General features: G+C 40.2%; 1 protein-coding gene and 1 non-coding gene across 2 annotated transcripts in view; one reads left to right on the top strand and one right to left on the bottom strand.

Moving 5' to 3' along the window:
- Nucleotides 1-20,432, bottom strand: part of LOC129759018 (uncharacterized) — a 51,223-nt gene that overhangs the window by 24,333 nt on the left and 6,458 nt on the right. The window lies entirely within an intron of this gene.
- Nucleotides 10,603-10,674, top strand: Trnae-cuc (transfer RNA glutamic acid (anticodon CUC)). Its single transcript has one exon. It is a non-coding gene; the product is annotated as a tRNA-Glu (tRNA).

Below are 20,432 nucleotides of genomic sequence, written 5' to 3'. Positions count from 1 at the left end.
TCAACTGTTAAAATGCGTTTTCTGGCCTTTAGAAGCGTTTTTTCGGCCATTCTGAGCTTAATTTGGGATCACAACTTTAAATGCGTTTTCTGGCCTTTAGAAGCGTTTTTTCGTGATTCTGAGCTTAATTTGGGATCACAACTTTAAAATGCGATTTCTGGCCTTTAGAAGCGTTTTTCGGCCATTCTGAGCTTAATTTGGGATCACAACTTTAAAATGCGTTTTCTGGCCTTTAGAAGCGTTTTTCGGCCATTCTGAGCTTAATTTGGGATCACAACTTTAAAATGCGTTTTCTGGCCTTTAGAAGCGTTTTTTCGTGATTCTGAGCTTAATTTGGGATCACAACTTTAAAATGCGTTTTTCTGGCCTTTAGAAGCGTTTTTCGGCCATTCTGAGCTTAATTTGGGATCACAACTTTAAAATGCGTTTTCTGGCCTTTAGAAGCGTTTTTCGGCCATTCTGAGCTTAATTTGGGATCACAACTTTAAAATGCGTTTTCTGGCCTTTAGAAGCGTTTTTTCGTGATTCTGAGCTTAATTTGGGATCACAACTTTAAAATGCGTTTTCTGGCCTTTAGAAGCGTTTTTTCGTGATTCTGAGCTTAATTTGGGATCACAACTTTAAAATGCGTTTTCTGACCTTTAGAAGCGTTTTTTCGTGATTCTGAGCTTAATTTGGGATCACAACTTTAAAATGCGTTTTCTGGCCTTTAGAAGCGTTTTTTCGTGATTCTGAGCTTAATTTGGGATCACAACTTTAAAATGCGTTTTCTGGCCTTTAGAAGCGTTTTTCGGCCATTCTGAGCTTAATTTGGGATCACAACTTTAAAATGCGTTTTCTGGCCTTTAGAAGCGTTTTTCGGCCATTCTGAGCTTAATTTGGGATCACAACTTTAAAATGCGTTTTTCTGGCCTTTAGAAGCGTTTTTTCGTGATTCTGAGCTTAATTTGGGATCACAACTTTAAAATGCGATTTCTGGCCTTTAGAAGCGTTTTTTCGTGATTCTGAGCTTAATTTGGGATCACAACTTTAAATGCGTTTTCTGGCTTTAGAAGCGTTTTTTCGTGATTCTGAGCTTAATTTGGGATCACAACTTTAAAATGCGTTTTCTGGCCTTTAGAAGCGTTTTTCGGCCATTCTGAGCTTAATTTGGGATCACAACTTTAAAATGCGTTTTCTGGCCTTTAGAAGCGTTTTTTCGTGATTCTGAGCTTAATTTGGGATCACAACTTTAAAATGCGTTTTCTGGCCTTTAGAAGCGTTTTTTCGTGATTCTGAGCTTAATTTGGGATCACAACTTTAAAATGCGATTTCTGGCCTTTAGAAGCGTTTTTCGGCCATTCTGAGCTTAATTTGGGATCACAACTTTAAAATGCGTTTTCTGGCCTTTAGAAGCGTTTTTCGTGATTCTGAGCTTAATTTGGGATCACAACTTTAAAATGCGTTTTCTGGCCTTTAGAAGCGTTTTTCGGCCATTCTGAGCTTAATTTGGGATCACAACTTTAAAATGCGTTTTCTGGCCTTTAGAAGCGTTTTTCGGCCATTCTGAGCTTAATTGGGATCACAACTTTAAAATGCGTTTTCTGGCCTTTAGAAGCGTTTTTCGTGATTCTGAGCTTAATTGGGATCACAACTTTAAAATGTGTTTTCTGGCCTTTAGAAGCGTTTTTTCGTGCATTCTGAGCTTAATTTGGGATCACAACTTTAAAATGTGTTTTCTGGCCTTTAGAAGCGTTTTTCGGCCATTCTGAGCTTAATTTGGGATCACAACTTTAAAATGCGTTTTCTGGCCTTTAGAAGCGTTTTTCGGCCATTCTGAGCTTAATTTGGGATCACAACTTTAAAATGCGTTTTCTGGCCTTTAGAAGCGTTTTTTCGTGATTCTGAGCTTAATTTGGGATCACAACTTTAAAATGCGATTTCTGGCCTTTAGAAGCGTTTTTCGGCCATTCTGAGCTTAATTTGGATCACAACTTTGAAATGCGTTTTCTGGCCTTTAGAAGCGTTTTTTCGTGATTCTGAGCTTAATTTGGGATCACAACTTTAAAATGCGTTTTCTGGCCTTTAGAAGCGTTTTTCGGCCATTCTGAGCTTAATTTGGGATCACAACTTTAAAATGCGTTTTCTGGCCTTTAGAAGCGTTTTTTCGTGATTCTGAGCTTAATTTGGGATCACAACTTTAAAATGCGATTTCTGGCCATTAGAAGCGTGTTTTTCGGCCATTCTGAGCTTAATTTGGGATCACAACTTTAAAATGCGTTTTCTGGCCTTTAGAAGCGTTTTTTCGGCCATTCTGAGCTTAATTTGGATCACAACTTTAAAATGCGATTTCTGGCCTTTAGAAGCGTTTTTTCGGCCATTCTGAGCTTAATTTGGGATCACAACTTTAAAATGCGTTTTCTGGCCTTTAGAAGCGTTTTTTCGTGATTCTGAGCTTAATTTGGGATCACAACTTTAAAATGCGATTTCTGGCCTTTAGAAGCGTTTTTTCGGCCATTCTGAGCTTAATTTGGGATCACAACTTTAAATGCGTTTTCTGGCCTTTAGAAGCGTTTTTTCGTGATTCTGAGCTTAATTTGGGATCACAACTTTAAAATGCGTTTTCTGGCCTTTAGAAGCGTTTTTTCGTGATTCTGAGCTTAATTTGGGATCACAACTTTAAAATGCGTTTTCTGGCCTTTAGAAGCGTTTTTCGTGATTCTGAGCTTAATTTGGGATCACAACTTTAAAATGCGTTTTCTGGCCTTTAGAAGCGTTTTTTCGTGATTCTGAGCTTAATTTGGGATCACAACTTTAAAATGCGATTTCTGGCCTTTAGAAGCGTTTTTCGGCCATTCTGAGCTTAATTTGGGATCACAACTTTAAAATGCGTTTTCTGGCCTTTAGAAGCGTTTTTTCGTGATTCTGAGCTTAATTTGGGATCACAACTTTAAAATGCGATTTCTGGCCTTTAGAAGCGTTTTTCGGCCATTCTGAGCTTAATTTGGGATCACAACTTTAAAATGCGTTTTCTGGCCTTTAGAAGCGTTTTTTCGTGATTCTGAGCTTAATTTGGGATCACAACTTTAAAATGTGTTTTCTGGCCTTTAGAAGCGTTTTTCGGCCATTCTGAGCTTAATTTGGGATCACAACTTTAAAATGCGTTTTCTGGCCTTTAGAAGCGTTTTTCGGCCATTCTGAGCTTAATTTGGGATCACAACTTTAAAATGCGTTTTCTGGCCTTTAGAAGCGTTTTTTCGTGATTCTGAGCTTAATTTGGGATCACAACTTTAAAATGCGATTTCTGGCCTTTAGAAGCGTTTTTCGGCCATTCTGAGCTTAATTTGGGATCACAACTTTGAAATGCGTTTTTTCGTGATTCTGAGCTTAATTTGGGATCACAACTTTAAAATGCGTTTTCTGGCCTTTAGAAGCGTTTTTTCGGCCATTCTGAGCTTAATTTGGGATCACAACTTTAAAATGCGTTTTCTGGCCTTTAGAAGCGTTTTTTCGTGATTCTGAGCTTAATTTGGGATCACAACTTTAAAATGCGATTTCTGGCCTTTAGAAGCGTTTTTCGGCCATTCTGAGCTTAATTTGGGATCACAACTTTAAAATGCGTTTTCTGGCCTTTAGAAGCGTTTTTTCGTGATTCTGAGCTTAATTTGGGATCACAACTTTAAAATGCGTTTTCTGGCCTTTAGAAGCGTTTTTTCGTGATTCTGAGCTTAATTTGGGATCACAACTTTAAAATGCGTTTTCTGGCCTTTAGAAGCGTTTTTTCGTGATTCTGAGCTTAATTTGGGATCACAACTTTAAAATGCGATTTCTGGCCTTTAGAAGCGTTTTTCGGCCATTCTGAGCTTAATTTGGGATCACAACTTTAAAATGCGTTTTCTGGCCTTTAGAAGCGTTTTTTCGTGATTCTGAGCTTAATTTGGGATCACAACTTTAAAATGCGATTTCTGGCCTTTAGAAGCGTTTTTCGGCCATTCTGAGCTTAATTTGGGATCACAACTTTAAAATGCGTTTTCTGGCCTTTAGAAGCGTTTTTTCGTGATTCTGAGCTTAATTTGGGATCACAACTTTAAAATGTGTTTTCTGGCCTTTAGAAGCGTTTTTCGGCCATTCTGAGCTTAATTTGGGATCACAACTTTAAAATGCGTTTTCTGGCCTTTAGAAGCGTTTTTCGGCCATTCTGAGCTTAATTTGGGATCACAACTTTAAAATGCGTTTTCTGGCCTTTAGAAGCGTTTTTTCGTGATTCTGAGCTTAATTTGGGATCACAACTTTAAAATGCGATTTCTGGCCTTTAGAAGCGTTTTTCGGCCATTCTGAGCTTAATTTGGGATCACAACTTTGAAATGCGTTTTCTGGCCTTTAGAAGCGTTTTTTCGTGATTCTGAGCTTAATTTGGGATCACAACTTTAAAATGCGTTTTCTGGCCTTTAGAAGCGTTTTTCGGCCATTCTGAGCTTAATTTGGGATCACAACTTTAAAATGCGTTTTCTGGCCTTTAGAAGCGTTTTTTCGTGATTCTGAGCTTAATTTGGGATCACAACTTTAAAATGCGATTTCTGGCCTTTAGAAGCGTTTTTCGGCCATTCTGAGCTTAATTTGGGATCACAACTTTAAAATGCGTTTTCTGGCCTTTAGAAGCGTTTTTCGGCCATTCTGAGCTTAATTTGGGATCACAACTTTAAAATGCGATTTCTGGCCTTTAGAAGCGTTTTTCGGCCATTCTGAGCTTAATTTGGGATCACAACTTTAAAATGCGTTTTCTGGCCTTTAGAAGCGTTTTTTCGTGATTCTGAGCTTAATTTGGGATCACAACTTTAAAATGCGATTTCTGGCCTTTAGAAGCGTTTTTCGGCCATTCTGAGCTTAATTTGGGATCACAACTTTAAAATGCGTTTTCTGGCCTTTAGAAGCGTTTTTTCGTGATTCTGAGCTTAATTTGGGATCACAACTTTAAAATGCGTTTTCTGGCCTTTAGAAGCGTTTTTCGGCCATTCTGAGCTTAATTTGGGATCACAACTTTAAAATGCGTTTTCTGGCCTTTAGAAGCGTTTTTCGGCCATTCTGAGCTTAATTTGGGATCACAACTTTAAAATGCGTTTTCTGGCCTTTAGAAGCGTTTTTTCGTGATTCTGAGCTTAATTTGGGATCACAACTTTAAAATGCGATTTCTGGCCTTTAGAAGCGTTTTTCGGCCATTCTGAGCTTAATTTGGGATCACAACTTTAAAATGCGTTTTCTGGCCTTTAGAAGCGTTTTTTCGTGATTCTGAGATTAATTTGGGATCACAACTTTAAAATGCGTTTTCTGGCCTTTAGAAGCGTTTTTCGGCCATTCTGAGCTTAATTTGGGATCACAACTTTAAAATGCGTTTTCTGGCCTTTAGAAGCGTTTTTCGGCCATTCTGAGCTTAATTTGGGATCACAACTTTAAAATGCGTTTTCTGGCCTTTAGAAGCGTTTTTTCGTGATTCTGAGCTTAATTTGGGATCACAACTTTAAAATGCGTTTTCTGGCCTTTAGAAGCGTTTTTCGGCCATTCTGAGCTTAATTTGGGATCACAACTTTAAAATGCGTTTTCTGGCCTTTAGAAGCGTTTTTTCGTGATTCTGAGCTTAATTTGGGATCACAACTTTAAAATGCGTTTTCTGGCCTTTAGAAGCGTTTTTTCGTGATTCTGAGCTTAATTTGGGATCACAACTTTAAAATGCGATTTCTGGCCTTTAGAAGCGTTTTTCGGCCATTCTGAGCTTAATTTGGGATCACAACTTTAAAATGCGATTTCTGGCCTTTAGAAGCGTTTTTCGGCCATTCTGAGCTTAATTTGGGATCACAACTTTAAAATGCGTTTTCTGGCCTTTAGAAGCGTTTTTTCGTGATTCTGAGCTTAATTTGGGATCACAACTTTAAAATGCGATTTCTGGCCTTTAGAAGCGTTTTTCGGCCATTCTGAGCTTAATTTGGGATCACAACTTTGAAATGCGTTTTCTGGCCTTTAGAAGCGTTTTTTCGTGATTCTGAGCTTAATTTGGGATCACAACTTTAAAATGCGTTTTCTGGCCTTTAGAAGCGTTTTTCGGCCATTCTGAGCTTAATTTGGGATCACAACTTTAAAATGCGTTTTCTGGCCTTTAGAAGCGTTTTTTCGTGATTCTGAGCTTAATTTGGGATCACAACTTTAAAATGCGATTTCTGGCCTTTAGAAGCGTTTTTCGGCCATTCTGAGCTTAATTTGGGATCACAACTTTAAAATGCGTTTTCTGGCCTTTAGAAGCGTTTTTCGGCCATTCTGAGCTTAATTTGGGATCACAACTTTAAAATGCGTTTTCTGGCCTTTAGAAGCGTTTTTCGGCCATTCTGAGCTTAATTTGGGATCACAACTTTAAAATGCGTTTTCTGGCCTTTAGAAGCGTTTTTTCGTGATTCTGAGCTTAATTTGGGATCACAACTTTAAAATGCGTTTTCTGGCCTTTAGAAGCGTTTTTCGGCCATTCTGAGCTTAATTTGGGATCACAACTTTAAAATGCGTTTTCTGGCCTTTAGAAGCGTTTTTTCGTGATTCTGAGCTTAATTTGGGATCACAACTTTAAAATGCGATTTCTGGCCTTTAGAAGCGTTTTTCGGCCATTCTGAGCTTAATTTGGGATCACAACTTTAAAATGCGTTTTCTGGCCTTTAGAAGCGTTTTTTCGTGATTCTGAGCTTAATTTGGGATCACAACTTTAAAATGCGATTTCTGGCCTTTAGAAGCGTTTTTCGGTCATTCTGAGCTTAATTTGGGATCACAACTTTAAAATGCGATTTCTGGCCTTTAGAAGCGTTTTTCGGCCATTCTGAGCCTAATTTGGGATCACAACTTTAAAATGCGTTTTCTGGCCTTTAGAAGCGTTTTTCGGCCATTCTGAACTTAATTTGGGATCACAACTTTAAAATGCGTTTTCTGGCCTTTAGAAGCGTTTTTCAGCGATTCTGAGCTTAATTTGGGATCACAACTTTAAAATGCGTTTTCTGGCCTTTAGAAGCGTTTTTCAGCGATTCTGAGCTTAATTTGGGATCACAACTTTAAAATGCGATTTTTGGCCTTTAGAAGCGTTTTTCGGCCATTCTGAGCTTAATTTGGGATCACAACTTTAAAATGCGTTTTCTGGCCTTTAGAAGCGTTTTTCGGCCATTCTGAGCTTAATTTGGGATCACAACTTTAAAATGCGATTTCTGGCCTTTAGAAGCGTTTTTCGGCCATTCTGAGCTTAATTTGGGATCACAACTTTAAAATGCGTTTTCTGGCCTTTAGAAGCGTTTTTCAGCGATTCTGAGCTTAATTTGGGATCACAACTTTAAAATGCGATTTTTGGCCTTTAGAAGCGTTTTTCGGCCATTCTGAGCTTAATTTGGGATCACAACTTTAAAATGCGTTTTCTGGCCTTTAGAAGCGTTTTTTCGTGATTCTGAGCTTAATTTGGGATCACAACTTTAAAATGCGATTTCTGGCCTTTAGAAGCGTTTTTCGGCCATTCTGAGCTTAATTTGGGATCACAACTTTAAAATGCGTTTTCTGGCCTTTAGAAGCGTTTTTTCGTGATTCTGAGCTTAATTTGGGATCACAACTTTAAAATGCGATTTCTGGCCTTTAGAAGCGTTTTTCGGTCATTCTGAGCTTAATTTGGGATCACAACTTTAAAATGCGATTTCTGGCCTTTAGAAGCGTTTTTCGGCCATTCTGAGCCTAATTTGGGATCACAACTTTAAAATGCGTTTTCTGGCCTTTAGAAGCGTTTTTTCGTGATTCTGAGCTTAATTTGGGATCACAACTTTAAAATGCGATTTCTGGCCTTTAGAAGCGTTTTTTCGTGATTCTGAGCTTAATTTGGGATCACAACTTTAAAATGCGTTTTCTGGCCTTTAGAAGCGTTTTTCAGCGATTCTGAGCTTAATTTGGGATCACAACTTTAAAATGCGATTTTTGGCCTTTAGAAGCGTTTTTCGGCCATTCTGAGCTTAATTTGGGATCACAACTTTAAAATGCGTTTTCTGGCCTTTAGAAGCGTTTTTCGGCCATTCTGAGCTTAATTTGGGATCACAACTTTAAAATGCGATTTCTGGCCTTTAGAAGCGTTTTTCGGCCATTCTGAGCTTAATTTGGGATCACAACTTTAAAATGCGTTTTCTGGCCTTTAGAAGCGTTTTTCAGCGATTCTGAGCTTAATTTGGGATCACAACTTTAAAATGCGATTTCTGGCCTTTAGAAGCGTTTTTCGGCCATTCTGAGCCTAATTTGGGATCACAACTTTAAAATGCGTTTTCTGGCCTTTAGAAGCGTTTTTCGGCCATTCTGAACTTAATTTGGGATCACAACTTTAAAATGCGTTTTCTGGCCTTTAGAAGCGTTTTTCAGCGATTCTGAGCTTAATTTGGGATCACAACTTTAAAATGCGTTTTCTGGCCTTTAGAAGCGTTTTTCAGCGATTCTGAGCTTAATTTGGGATCACAACTTTAAAATGCGATTTTTGGCCTTTAGAAGCGTTTTTCGGCCATTCTGAGCTTAATTTGGGATCACAACTTTAAAATGCGTTTTCTGGCCTTTAGAAGCGTTTTTCGGCCATTCTGAGCTTAATTTGGGATCACAACTTTAAAATGCGATTTCTGGCCTTTAGAAGCGTTTTTCGGCCATTCTGAGCCTAATTTGGGATCACAACTTTAAAATGCGTTTTCTGGCCTTTAGAAGCGTTTTTTCGTGATTCTGAGCTTAATTTGGGATCACAACTTTAAAATGCGATTTCTGGCCTTTAGAAGCGTTTTTTCGTGATTCTGAGCTTAATTTGGGATCACAACTTTAAAATGCGTTTTCTGGCCTTTAGAAGCGTTTTTCAGCGATTCTGAGCTTAATTTGGGATCACAACTTTAAAATGCGATTTTTGGCCTTTAGAAGCGTTTTTCGGCCATTCTGAGCTTAATTTGGGATCACAACTTTAAAATGCGTTTTCTGGCCTTTAGAAGCGTTTTTCGGCCATTCTGAGCTTAATTTGGGATCACAACTTTAAAATGCGATTTCTGGCCTTTAGAAGCGTTTTTCGGCCATTCTGAGCTTAATTTGGGATCACAACTTTAAAATGCGTTTTCTGGCCTTTAGAAGCGTTTTTCAGCGATTCTGAGCTTAATTTGGGATCACAACTTTAAAATGCGATTTCTGGCCTTTAGAAGCGTTTTTCGGCCATTCTGAGCCTAATTTGGGATCACAACTTTAAAATGCGTTTTCTGGCCTTTAGAAGCGTTTTTCGGCCATTCTGAACTTAATTTGGGATCACAACTTTAAAATGCCTTTTCTGGCCTTTAGAATCATTTTTCGGCCATTCTGAGCTTAATTTGGGATCACAACTTTAAAATGCGTTTTCTGGCCTTTAGAAGCGTTTTTAGGGAATTTTAAAATGTGCGAGATGAAGAATACTTATGACGATTTGAAGAAACTGTCAAATCTCCAAATTACAAAACTATATCAATTCGTGACCAGACGTTTTCATATCGCAGCACCTGCCATTTGCCTGTTTATCGTCTGAATGAAAACCCCCTTCCTTTTCTTTCTTGGGTTTTTTTTTTCACCGACCCGGAAGGCAAATGTTGGTGAACTTGATGTTGTTTTCGGTGTTATCGTTGGCACGTGTAGTAATGATTATTTTTCCCAACTGCAGCCAGTCCTGCGAAATGGTTAACGAAGCAGCAATCGAGAAGGAGAAAGGAGAATGAATGAATAAAAAAAAACACCGCCACGCAGCTGTTACGCTTTGAATACCTATCCGAGGTTTAAGTACAGGCAGGCGTGTGGCAACTGACACCTAAGTGACGTCTAATTTCCACCTTTTCGGTTACGGAAAATTGTTTTTCACCGCTCTGCTTGCTGTTGGCCGGTGTGGCTGCGAGCAAATTTTCCACTTCTAGTCCACCTCCCCCATAAGCAGCTGAATGGCTGGCTGGCTGGCTGGATGAAAGATGTGATGAATTACTTCTGCCTTCGGCAGTTTTGTCTGATATCTACCGTTTCCGCACTTCGGCGGTTGTTCAATGTTCAAGTACTAGAAAGAGGACAGGATCTTGGTATTTGGTCGTCGTCGTCTCGTATGAATGGGGAAATAATTGTTTTCCGTTTCCTGGATGCCGCTTTATTCAGGCGGAGAAAGGTGATGACAATAACAGGTTTTCATTATGCAAATGGTGCACAATTTATTCAAAACAACACAGCACCGGAGGTGGAATTCTAAATTCGTCCCATCATTTTTATTCGTCTTTTAACATTTTTTTCTTCCCATAATCAAAACATATTTGAGATAATATTATCTGATTCCACATTATCAAGTATTCAAAAATTAGAAATTGAAATACAAAACATTTTAAGAAAGAGTTTTTTTTCAACATGGCGACCGTGAAATAAAATACTTTTAACATTCTCATCGTTCTTAAATCGGATTTTTGCTTTCATAAACGACCATCTATTTTGAGTTTTTTTTTCAATTTTTTTTCATTTTTGACAATTTTACCGTTTTTCTAAGATGTGACTATTTTAAGTACTAACATTTTTTGTTGCATTTCAATCGGAGATTTGTCGCTTCTTAGCATGTCCCATATTGTCTAGTGGTTAGGATATCCGGCTCTCACCCGGAAGGCCCGGGTTCGATTCCCGGTATGGGAAATTTTTTTGATTCTCTCCGCCACAATGTTCAAATCAACAATAATTCGTAAAATAAGTATTAACGAGACTCGTCTTGGGTTGTGTTTAGTGAAATAGGTAAAATTTTGTTGACCGTTCACCATTCATTTTTCTTTCCTATCTTCTTTGAATAGTAAATTATCCATACAGTTGGTACTGTACTTAAACGTCTAAAGAATAGTTTCCAGGCAGTTTTTCCTGAATAAAAACATGCAACAACAATTGGATTGTCCCAAACTTTGCTACGTCAGAATCCGATTAAAATGTTTTCAATAACATATGCGATATGATAGCATCGGATATTGTCGGGTCTCACACCTGTAGTATCCTTCAAAAGATTGGAATCCCCAGACAAGAGGCATAGTTTTGGCTTACGTGAGCACTTTTGCTCCACTTTAAACTATATTGGTTGCATATTTTCAAATGATATCTTTATAAGGGAGGAGGATAAACCTCGTTCCTCGTGTATGCCAAAATCCCTAAAAGCCCCGGAAGAGGTTTAGACAAGTGAAAACATTGTAAGCGTTGCTAGTCAGTCGAAGGAGGCCGCGGTGATCTTGCTGTAGTTTTAAATTAAATAAATGTTGCAGTGTTGTTTGTGGGGGTTAAGGGATTCTCCTTGGTGAAGCAGTTCACCAAGCCACGCTAACCAGACGAACGACCGGGCGAAAGATGGTCGTTCAACAACCCACCACCAGAGCGCAGTGCAAAGATGTGAGCCGTAGTCTTCAAGCGAAGAGGCGAAGCGAGCGATAGGGCGAAGCGAAAATGAGCGCGGGACGGGGGCAATGAACGGCAATGGGATCATAACTGGGAAAAAAGAAAGCGACCATTGACTCTGCTTTCAGTTCGCGAACTAACCAAACCGATCCCAAAAATATTCTGAAGGATCATAAATATTTGATTAAATTTTAACTGTGGTGATTTGTTCAACAAGATTCCTAAAGGAACAGGAATCACCACCAGCAGAAGGAAAAGCCAATCTCGAGCCGCTTTTGATTGGAACTCCAGGTAACCCCACGCCATCTTGCCCCTGCCCAAAAATACCCTTTTAATCTGATCCTGAACCTTACCAGGACCCCGCTGTTTCGGATTGTTTTTTTAATCAACCGAGCCCTGAGAGCGCCACAGCGCTCTACCACCTCAACCGACCGCCGTCGGTGTTACTCAATTCCGTACCTGGTTCAGCACCCAAGGTGGGGCCAGGTACGACGTCGCCACGCGCTCCGTTAATCGTCGAAGGACCTCGTGCGCCACCGATAACATCGACCGACCGCCGCCGGTGCTACTTACCATCGTACCTGATTCAGCACCTAAGGTGGGGTCAGGTACTCAGCATCCACGCCGCTTGCTTGCCGTCCAAGGACCATCAGTGCCCGGTTCAGCACCCAAGGTAGAACCGGGTACAACAACACGACCCGTTAGAGCCAGCCAGCTTCCAAGCCGACCTCATCGAACCCGAGCCCGAGCAAGGAAGAAACCAGTGCGCAAATAAAGGTTAGCTAGGTTAAGAAAGTGGTGGGTGAACAAAACTGCATCATTAAACGGTACCGAACTTTATCTGAGGAGTTTTCTTTAGCTCTCCCGAATTTCCCTGCAACTTAGTTTTGTGTAAGCTTGCCGACCCTAGGGATTGTTAGGGGTTCATCGTAAATCTGCCGATTGGCTAACAGCCAGTCTTACAACATACGTTCTCAAAGTTATTCCTTCTCGTTCCCAACCTCTGTCCTCGTTCAAACAGGAATGACTTTGGCAAAACCCAACTGGCATCAACAGTGTGGCGTTTTCCCATTTTCGTACACTTTCGGCTAAAGTTTTGGGTTCCCGTAAAAGGTAAACTTTTGGCAGCATGATTTTGCTCCGTTCGCTTTTGAAAGGTTAGATAGAATGCATTACACAATAACTTTTCCCAGTAGTTTTAAATGTGATTAATTTCCGGGATTTGCAAAACCAAATGGCGCTTCAAAGGTATGAACGTGTACATAATCCGGCAAAATCATCCACTTGTAGCAGCTTTTCGAGTCATAAAACTCACCTCTCGGTTCGAATCGTGCGGAATTGTTGAGCGGCAGTTAAATTTCCCCCCTTAGTTCGGTTCATAAATTACACGTAATAAAATTCAAACTTGTTCAAATTTTCGGACAATACCTTTCGGACGTTTCCCGAACCCCAAATATTCCATTTTAAAGCATGTAGCTTCAAAATAACACCACCGAACAGCGGGTCATGGTCATGTGTTGGAATTGTTGATACCTATAAAGAGGACCAGGAAGCGAAAAAAAAAAGTGTGCCTCAAAACTCCGACTGTATAATTTATGATTACATTTTAACGATCCTATCCAGGGATCGATTTTACTGACCTCCCCACCTACGACGGACGCGCATACGGATTTGTTAACACCAAGCTGTTTCTTGGCTGTTAAGAGCAAGTCCAATGGTGTTGGGAAAAAGTGGTAGGAATTTTGACAGCTGTAGCACAGATGGGAATTTTTATATCGTGAAATATAGAACAAAAATGTTGGCCGTCCACCGGTGTGATAGAATACGAAGGTATAAAATCGAAAGCGACCAGCGATGCCAAGTGAATTTGCTTTTCAGTAAAATTTTGTAATTTGAATTCACCGTTTGAAAATTTAAATCAATTCTCTTTATTCAACCATCGAATTCAAATAATAGTGTTAGTACATTGAGGACACTAAGGAAATCTAAGCCGTGAAACACAAAACCCTTGGCATTTTATACCTCGGAAGGAAATTCTAAAGATTTTTAAATTGTTTAAATTTTGTGGATGAAAGTTTCATTATAGAGTTAATAACATCTTAACACTTGCGCCAAGCGAAAAAACGAGAATTCTCGCGTTTGGTCCGCTATGTGTTAATACGAAAATTTCAGTATGTTAGGATCGCGCACATTGGGAGTGATTTACTATGTAAAACTTTTCGGATTTAAAAGTTTTACTTTTAACAAACTTACATTGGCTAGCCTATTTTTTATTATTACTCCTTTGAACATGTTAAAACATCGTTTTAAAGCAAGGTCTGCAGGTCGGTGGGATCGCCGGAAACCAACCAAGAGACCGCAGACGGATTTTTTTTTTCTAAAACGAATCACTTTAACTTTTGAAAACCGCGAAAACAAAACAAACGAGAAGAATTATACAGCTGTCTGGCATCTCTGCGTGATGGTTCGCGCGATTGGCCATGGGTTATGAAAATTTGGTTGTAATTTTTAAAGAGTTTATTAACTTGTTTATAATTCATATCAATTTTAGTTATGATAATTAATAATGAAACATGAAAATATCATATAACATAAAAATTTTAAATTGGCTCAATTTACATTTTTTTCCTTTAACCGAGGTTTCGAACATAAGATAGGTGGCAGCACCGAAGCGTTTCACGCACGAATACTGTTTTGCAACGCCGGCTCTATCACTCGGTTCGGTGTTGCAAAACATCGTGTTTTTCTATCACCCTCAGCCAAAAAGTGTTATACGATATAAATTTTGCATCGCGAAACTGTTCGAATATCAGATTTTCCCAACACCGGTGTACGGCAAAAATCTTGTGATGTGTTGTAAATCATCGAAATTTCCAACTCCATCTCAACCAGTGAACTTGCTCTAAGTGGAGAAATAGGTTTAACTGGGACAACAATAAATATTATAAAATAAATTCGACAAATTCTTATTGAAAAAAAAAAAAACTAAAATATAGCCATTAAATTTGGGATGACAGCTTCACAAATTCTATGTTACTCACTACTTTTATGTAGTAATATCACTGATGAACTGATGTCCAAGCTAAGCCTTGAAAAGTGTGTAAAGTCCTGACGACCGTTTTGAATCAATTTTATGTTTTTTTGGTTGAGCCACCAGATGTCTCCATGGACACAAGAGAGAACTGTCAAGAAGAAAATGAAATGTAAACAAAACAAAATAACAAACTTTTTGTCAATTATGAAAAGGTCGTATCTATTTGACGAGTTTCGCGCAAATTGATGTTGAAGATTCGTTACACATTTCTGATTTGCGTTATAAAAATTTTAAGCTTAAAGCTGTTTTTCGAATTTCTTCAAACTAGCATGAAGCACTTAATATAAACAGATATGATGCGTGAAAATGCCCCTCAGAGAAGCCAGAATCTGTATTTCTTCGTTGGATTGTTAATTTTAAGCTCAACTGGATAAATTGGTTCGTCTGGCTTGTTCAAAGTTGTTAGATAGCCTCTTTAGTAAAAAGAATCAGATGAAATAAACCAGATAAATTTACCTTGTAGTGAATATATTGAAGCCGTCTATTTTCTACGATGTTAGTTTATTAATTCTAGAGATCATATACAGTTGCGCTCTTCCAAGAATCAGGTACTTCTAAAGTTGATTCGTCTTGTTTAAATGATAGCCTTTGAAATTTTGAATACGTTTCTGGCATTTTATAATTCAAGCTTGTATATCTGTCATTTCGTCAGTCTCTCTAGTGACAACATTATAATGATGCTATTTTTCTCAGCTGAAATTTATTTGTAGTTTGTCTAATTATATAGAGCAATTCATCTAATTGTATTTAAATTTAATTATTAGTGAGTTCAAATCCCATTGCGCCCTCTCGAAAAATTCTTACTTTCAAAAGAGCTATCTAGAAACAGTGCCATCTATTGCGCCGTTCAAAAGTTACAAATCAAGCAATAGATGGCACTGTTTTTCGTCACTTTATAACGGCTTCTTTAAAAGAGAGCACTGGAAATTTTACACAAGTTTCTGAAGATTTTTTGTTCGAGCTTGTACATCAGTTCATCAGTGGTAATATACTCAGAAAGCAAACAGTACAAAGGCTACTTTGTGAAATTATTGTGAACACGATTTGTAATCATTTTTAAATATTATCCACCAAACTTTTTGTTGAAAATTATTTTTCAAAACTGCAACGAAAGATTTGAAAAACTGATTGGACAATTGTATTCGTATTTTAGAGTTTGTAGCACTATAATTAAGTACTTGTAGTGATTTCGTCTTGAATATGTAGTGAATCCTACCAGTAGGGTAGAAATGAAGCCAAAGATGCGTGTTTAACTTTAAGAGTGCAAGCTGTCAAAGGAAAACACATGGAAAACGTAAACGAGGAGTAAACAAATCCAAATAATTCAGCCGTACGATTCACCGTTGCTGTTTGTTTAGCGCAATCCGTTGCAGTCAGGGGCCGTAGCCGATGCAGGACCGGATTACTTCGCATCATCTGAAGGTGAGAGAATGCGCATGAAAGTGTTGAACGGAAACCAAATGCATTTAAGCTCACAGGCAAAGGGAGAATCAACAACAGCCCAGAGCGCAATTGAAGAAGAAGAACCAGAAAGAAACCACCTAAGACTCGATCAACGAATAAAAGGGTGAGTGGAACTATTTATATTTTGTCCTAGAGCTATTCTGAAATGATCTCTTCTTAGCAGAACAGAGTCTGTAGTGACCATCGCCAGGCAAAACGTTTAAGTTGCGTTTAGATGACACGAAGAAATATCTCTAAAGTTGCGATTCATTATTGGTAAGGCCGTAGCTATGCTCACTTTTGGTGACCTGGCCAGCCATCACATGGCCAAGCCGGAACAGATCCAGCCGGAAGCAGACATCGAAATGCTCCTGGCAATAACCACGCGCTCGTTAAGCAGTGCTGCTAGATTCTCTAATACTACCGTGATACCTAAAGAAACCGAGCTGTGATATTACTGTTGTGTGTATTGGCTATCAGCTGTTGTCATCAAGGTAGGAAACGGACCAGTGAGTAGAGATTATGTTAAGCTAGCTTAGGGTTTCAATATGTCGTAAGAGTAAATTGTGATTATTGCTACAAAGTTTTGCGTTTTGAGTTTTTGTATTTTGGGTTAAAGTAGGTCGTGAAGCACACACTGAAAGGCAGTGAACTGAAAACTGCACCAACTGGACGTTATCTGACCCCTTATTCGTACCTATCGGAAGAGCCATCTGGATGCACTACTGGTTGCAAAGAGAATATGACGATGATTTTCATACTTGAAGCCCGCGCGAGAGCAAAATCACTTCGAAATTTACTAACAGGGCGGACCTTCTATCATATCCGATTTAAACTGACTTCATACGACATTTTCTACAATATTTTTACCATGCAACACCACTGATGCATGAACATCCTTTCCCTTCGGTGAGATATAAAATTGTGGTCCAGGCAGAGTTTTATAGTCGAGTTGAATGTTGGTTCGATCATCTATGATAACACAACATACAACCCGAATTCTTTGTTAGAAGTTTATCGTAGAGTTTCCGAGCCCTCGGTTTCACGGATTCAGCCTGTTTGGTACTCCTCTTTGGTTGCTTCTGCTTCCGATGGGTCTGAAGTCCAATTCTCTTTTTGGCACGCATAACGTTAGTCGATGAGGTACCTAGTTGCTTAGCCATATCTCGTACTGATGCCAAAGATGTCATTTGAAGTGATCCTTGATTTTCTTGTCTATTGTATGGTCAGCAGGGCCAGAATCTTCGAAATTACACTGTTCTTCCTTCTTCCTTAGCTCGTTTTTTAATTGAAAAACCACTCACAAAGTCACATATTTTCAGATTTCTTTGCGGAAAACGACAAAACATGAAACCGCTTACTTCACTTGGATGTAAACAACAGTACGTAGCTTTTATAATGTATTTATAACTATCGGAACAGTCTACACGGGAAAATTAAAACACATTAAAGCATATTCCTCCTTATTCGATGCTTTCCACCATTCCCAAAATCAATTTGTGAATGTTATTTTCGAGGTATACAATTACTTCACTTTCACAAGTGAAGTATTACTACTTTCACACAGCGCGCTCCCGGGCACTCCACTCAACAACAAACACTGAATTCCACTCGGGAATAGAAATCAATTTCAACACTTATTCCCTCTTAATTTCCGAACTTCCGGTGGACACTTCTGCACTTCGTTCCAGCTTTCACTTTAAGCCATTTCTATCTACTTCAACACTGTTTTGCGTACTTAAATTAAATATTTTGTAAAATTTCGCCTACTCTTTCTTACATTCTCTTCTCAGGTCAAAATATTGCAGCTTAAATGTTAGGTTTCCTCTAACATATTTGATGTTAAATTTTTAATTCCCAATTTGGAACTGGTTTTTCTAATGCAAAGGTAATTTTTATCAGAAGGGGAAAAAACAAAAAAAAATTGGAAAAATTAGAACGATAATTGAACCCGTTGATGAACTAGAAGCATTTTCGTGGGAGTAAAAAAATTGCGATTTTTCTGAAGTTAGGGGAGACTTGATCCCCTATTGAAGGAGACTTGATCTTTTATTCAGAAAGCCCTAATCCTTGTATAAAAATCAAACAAAACCCCAAGATAGAATGTTAATATACTATTTTGGTCATGTTTGTTCTTATTTCACAATTTATAGCAGACATAAGAAGAAAATTCTATAACTTTGTCTCAACGCTAATAACATTGCATACTTAAAGGCGCTATTTTTAATAATTAAGATAAAATTAATTATTTTTGCTCTTTGCTTCAGACAATTGTTTGATAAATATTAGATTTTGGATAAATATGGCTAGTGAAGTAGACAATGTGCAACTCGAGACCCCATACACCCAACCCTCGGGTAGTGGTCATATCACCTCTTGTCTGCAACTCCGATTCTCTACCTCCCCGTGGTACTAGCTGGGGTGCGAGCAACCTTAGCGGAGATCGGGTACCCAACCCCGGTGGATGCTTTGGTCGCATGCAGAATGAGTTAGGGGGCTTCGTACGCGTCTGTTCTCCATGTTAGGGGCGGCGTGCGGAGTGCAACAACGTCCTGGTGGTGTTCGGGACCCAAAACAGCAACATCACGACGGTCCTCCTGCGAGATAGTGGGGTTAGCTGCGGGCCTTGCGAGCCTGTGACTACTAAAAAAACATAAGCAACGAACAACGAACAACAAATTTCGGATGGAAATCGGCAAAGACCCACGCGACGAAAAGGGACTAGCGATTGGAAACTTGGAACATGGAACTGCCGATCTCTAAATTTTGTGGGCAGTACCCACGTGCTCTCCAACGAATTGAAGAGCCGCAAATTCGACATCGTAGCGCTGCAGGAGGTATGCTGGAAGGGCTCCACGGTACGAACGTATCCAGATGGTCGTGCCATCTACCAGAGCTGCGGCAACACACACGAGCTTGGAACAGCTTTTATAGTGATGGGAAAGATGCAAAAGCGCGTGATCGGGTGGTGGCCGATCAACTCACGAATGTGCCGGTTGAGAATCAAGGGCCGGTTCTTCAACATCAGCATCATCAACGTGCACAGCCCTCACCTCGGAAGTACCGGTGACGACAAAGACGAATTCTACGCGCAGCTGGAGCGTGAATACGACCGTTGCCCAAAACATGATATCAAGATCGTCATCGGGGATTTCAATGCTCAGGTCGGCCAGGAGGAGGAATTTAAACCGACAATTGGAAGGTTCAGCGCGCACCAGCTGACCAACGAAAACGGCCTCAGACTTATTGATTTCGCCGCCTCCAAACGAATGGCCGTACGTAGTACCTTTTTTCAGCACCGCCTCCCACACAAGTACACCTGGAGATCACCGTACCAAACGCAATCACAGATCGACCACGTTTTGATCGACAGCCGGCACTTTTCGGACATCATCGACGTCAGATCCTGTCGGGGCGCCAACATCGAGTCGGACCATTATCTGGTGATGGTGAAGATGCGCCCAAAACTCTCCGTAGTGAACAACAAGCGAAACCGGCGCCCGCCTCGGTTAAACATCGCGCGACTGAAGCAACCTGAGGTCGCGGCAGACTACGCGCAATCGGTCGAAGCAGCGCTGCCGGCAGAGGGCGAGCTTGACGAAGCCCCTCTCGAGGACTGTTGGGATACCATCAAAACAGCCATCAACAGTGCGGCGGAGAACGTCATCGGTTATGTGGAGCGATCTCGACGGAACGACTGGTTCGACGAGAAGTGTAGGAGGGTGATGGACGAAGAGAATGCCGCGCGGGCGGCAGTAGTGCAAAGAGGCACCCGTCGAAATGTGGAAAATCACCGACAGCGGAAAAGGCAGCGAGTCCGACTTTTCCAGGAGAAAAAGCGCCGCCTGGAGGAGGAGGAGCTCCAGGAGCTGGAGCAGCTGCATCGTTCCCAAGAAACACGAAAGTTCTATCAGAAACTCAACGCATCCCGCAAAGGCTTCGTGCCGCAAGCCGAAATGTGCCGAGATAAGGACGGGGGTATCCTGACGGACAGTCGTGAGGTGATCAAAAGGTGGAAGCAGCACTTCGATGAACACCTGAACGGCGCACATGCAGGAGATCAAGACGGTGGGGGAAGGTACATCGCCGGCGTAGCCAACGACGAAGAGGAGCCACTCCCAACGATGAGTGAAGTTAAGGAAGCCATTCGCCAGCTGAATAGAAACAAGTCGGCTGGGAAGGATGGCATCGCAGCTGAACTCATCAAAATGGGCCCGGACAGGTTGGCCGATTGCCTACATCGGTTGATAATCCGGATCTGGGACATAGAACAGCTACCGGAGGAGTGGAAGGAGGGGGTAATATGCCCCATCTACAAGAAGGGCGACAAATTGGACTGTGAGAACTACCGAGCGATCACTGTCCTCAATGCCGCCTACAAAGTGTTGTCCCGAATCCTACTCCGCCGCCTAACGCCACAAGCAAACAGATTCGTGGGAAGTCATCAGGCCGGCTTCATGGAGGGACGGTCTACGACGGACCA

This window comes from Uranotaenia lowii, chromosome 1 (assembly GCF_029784155.1).
Source record: "Uranotaenia lowii strain MFRU-FL chromosome 1, ASM2978415v1, whole genome shotgun sequence".
Classification (NCBI taxonomy): Eukaryota; Metazoa; Arthropoda; class Insecta; order Diptera; family Culicidae; genus Uranotaenia; species Uranotaenia lowii.
Note: the sequence above shows the minus strand (reverse complement) of the source record. Positions and strands in the feature narration are given on the sequence as shown.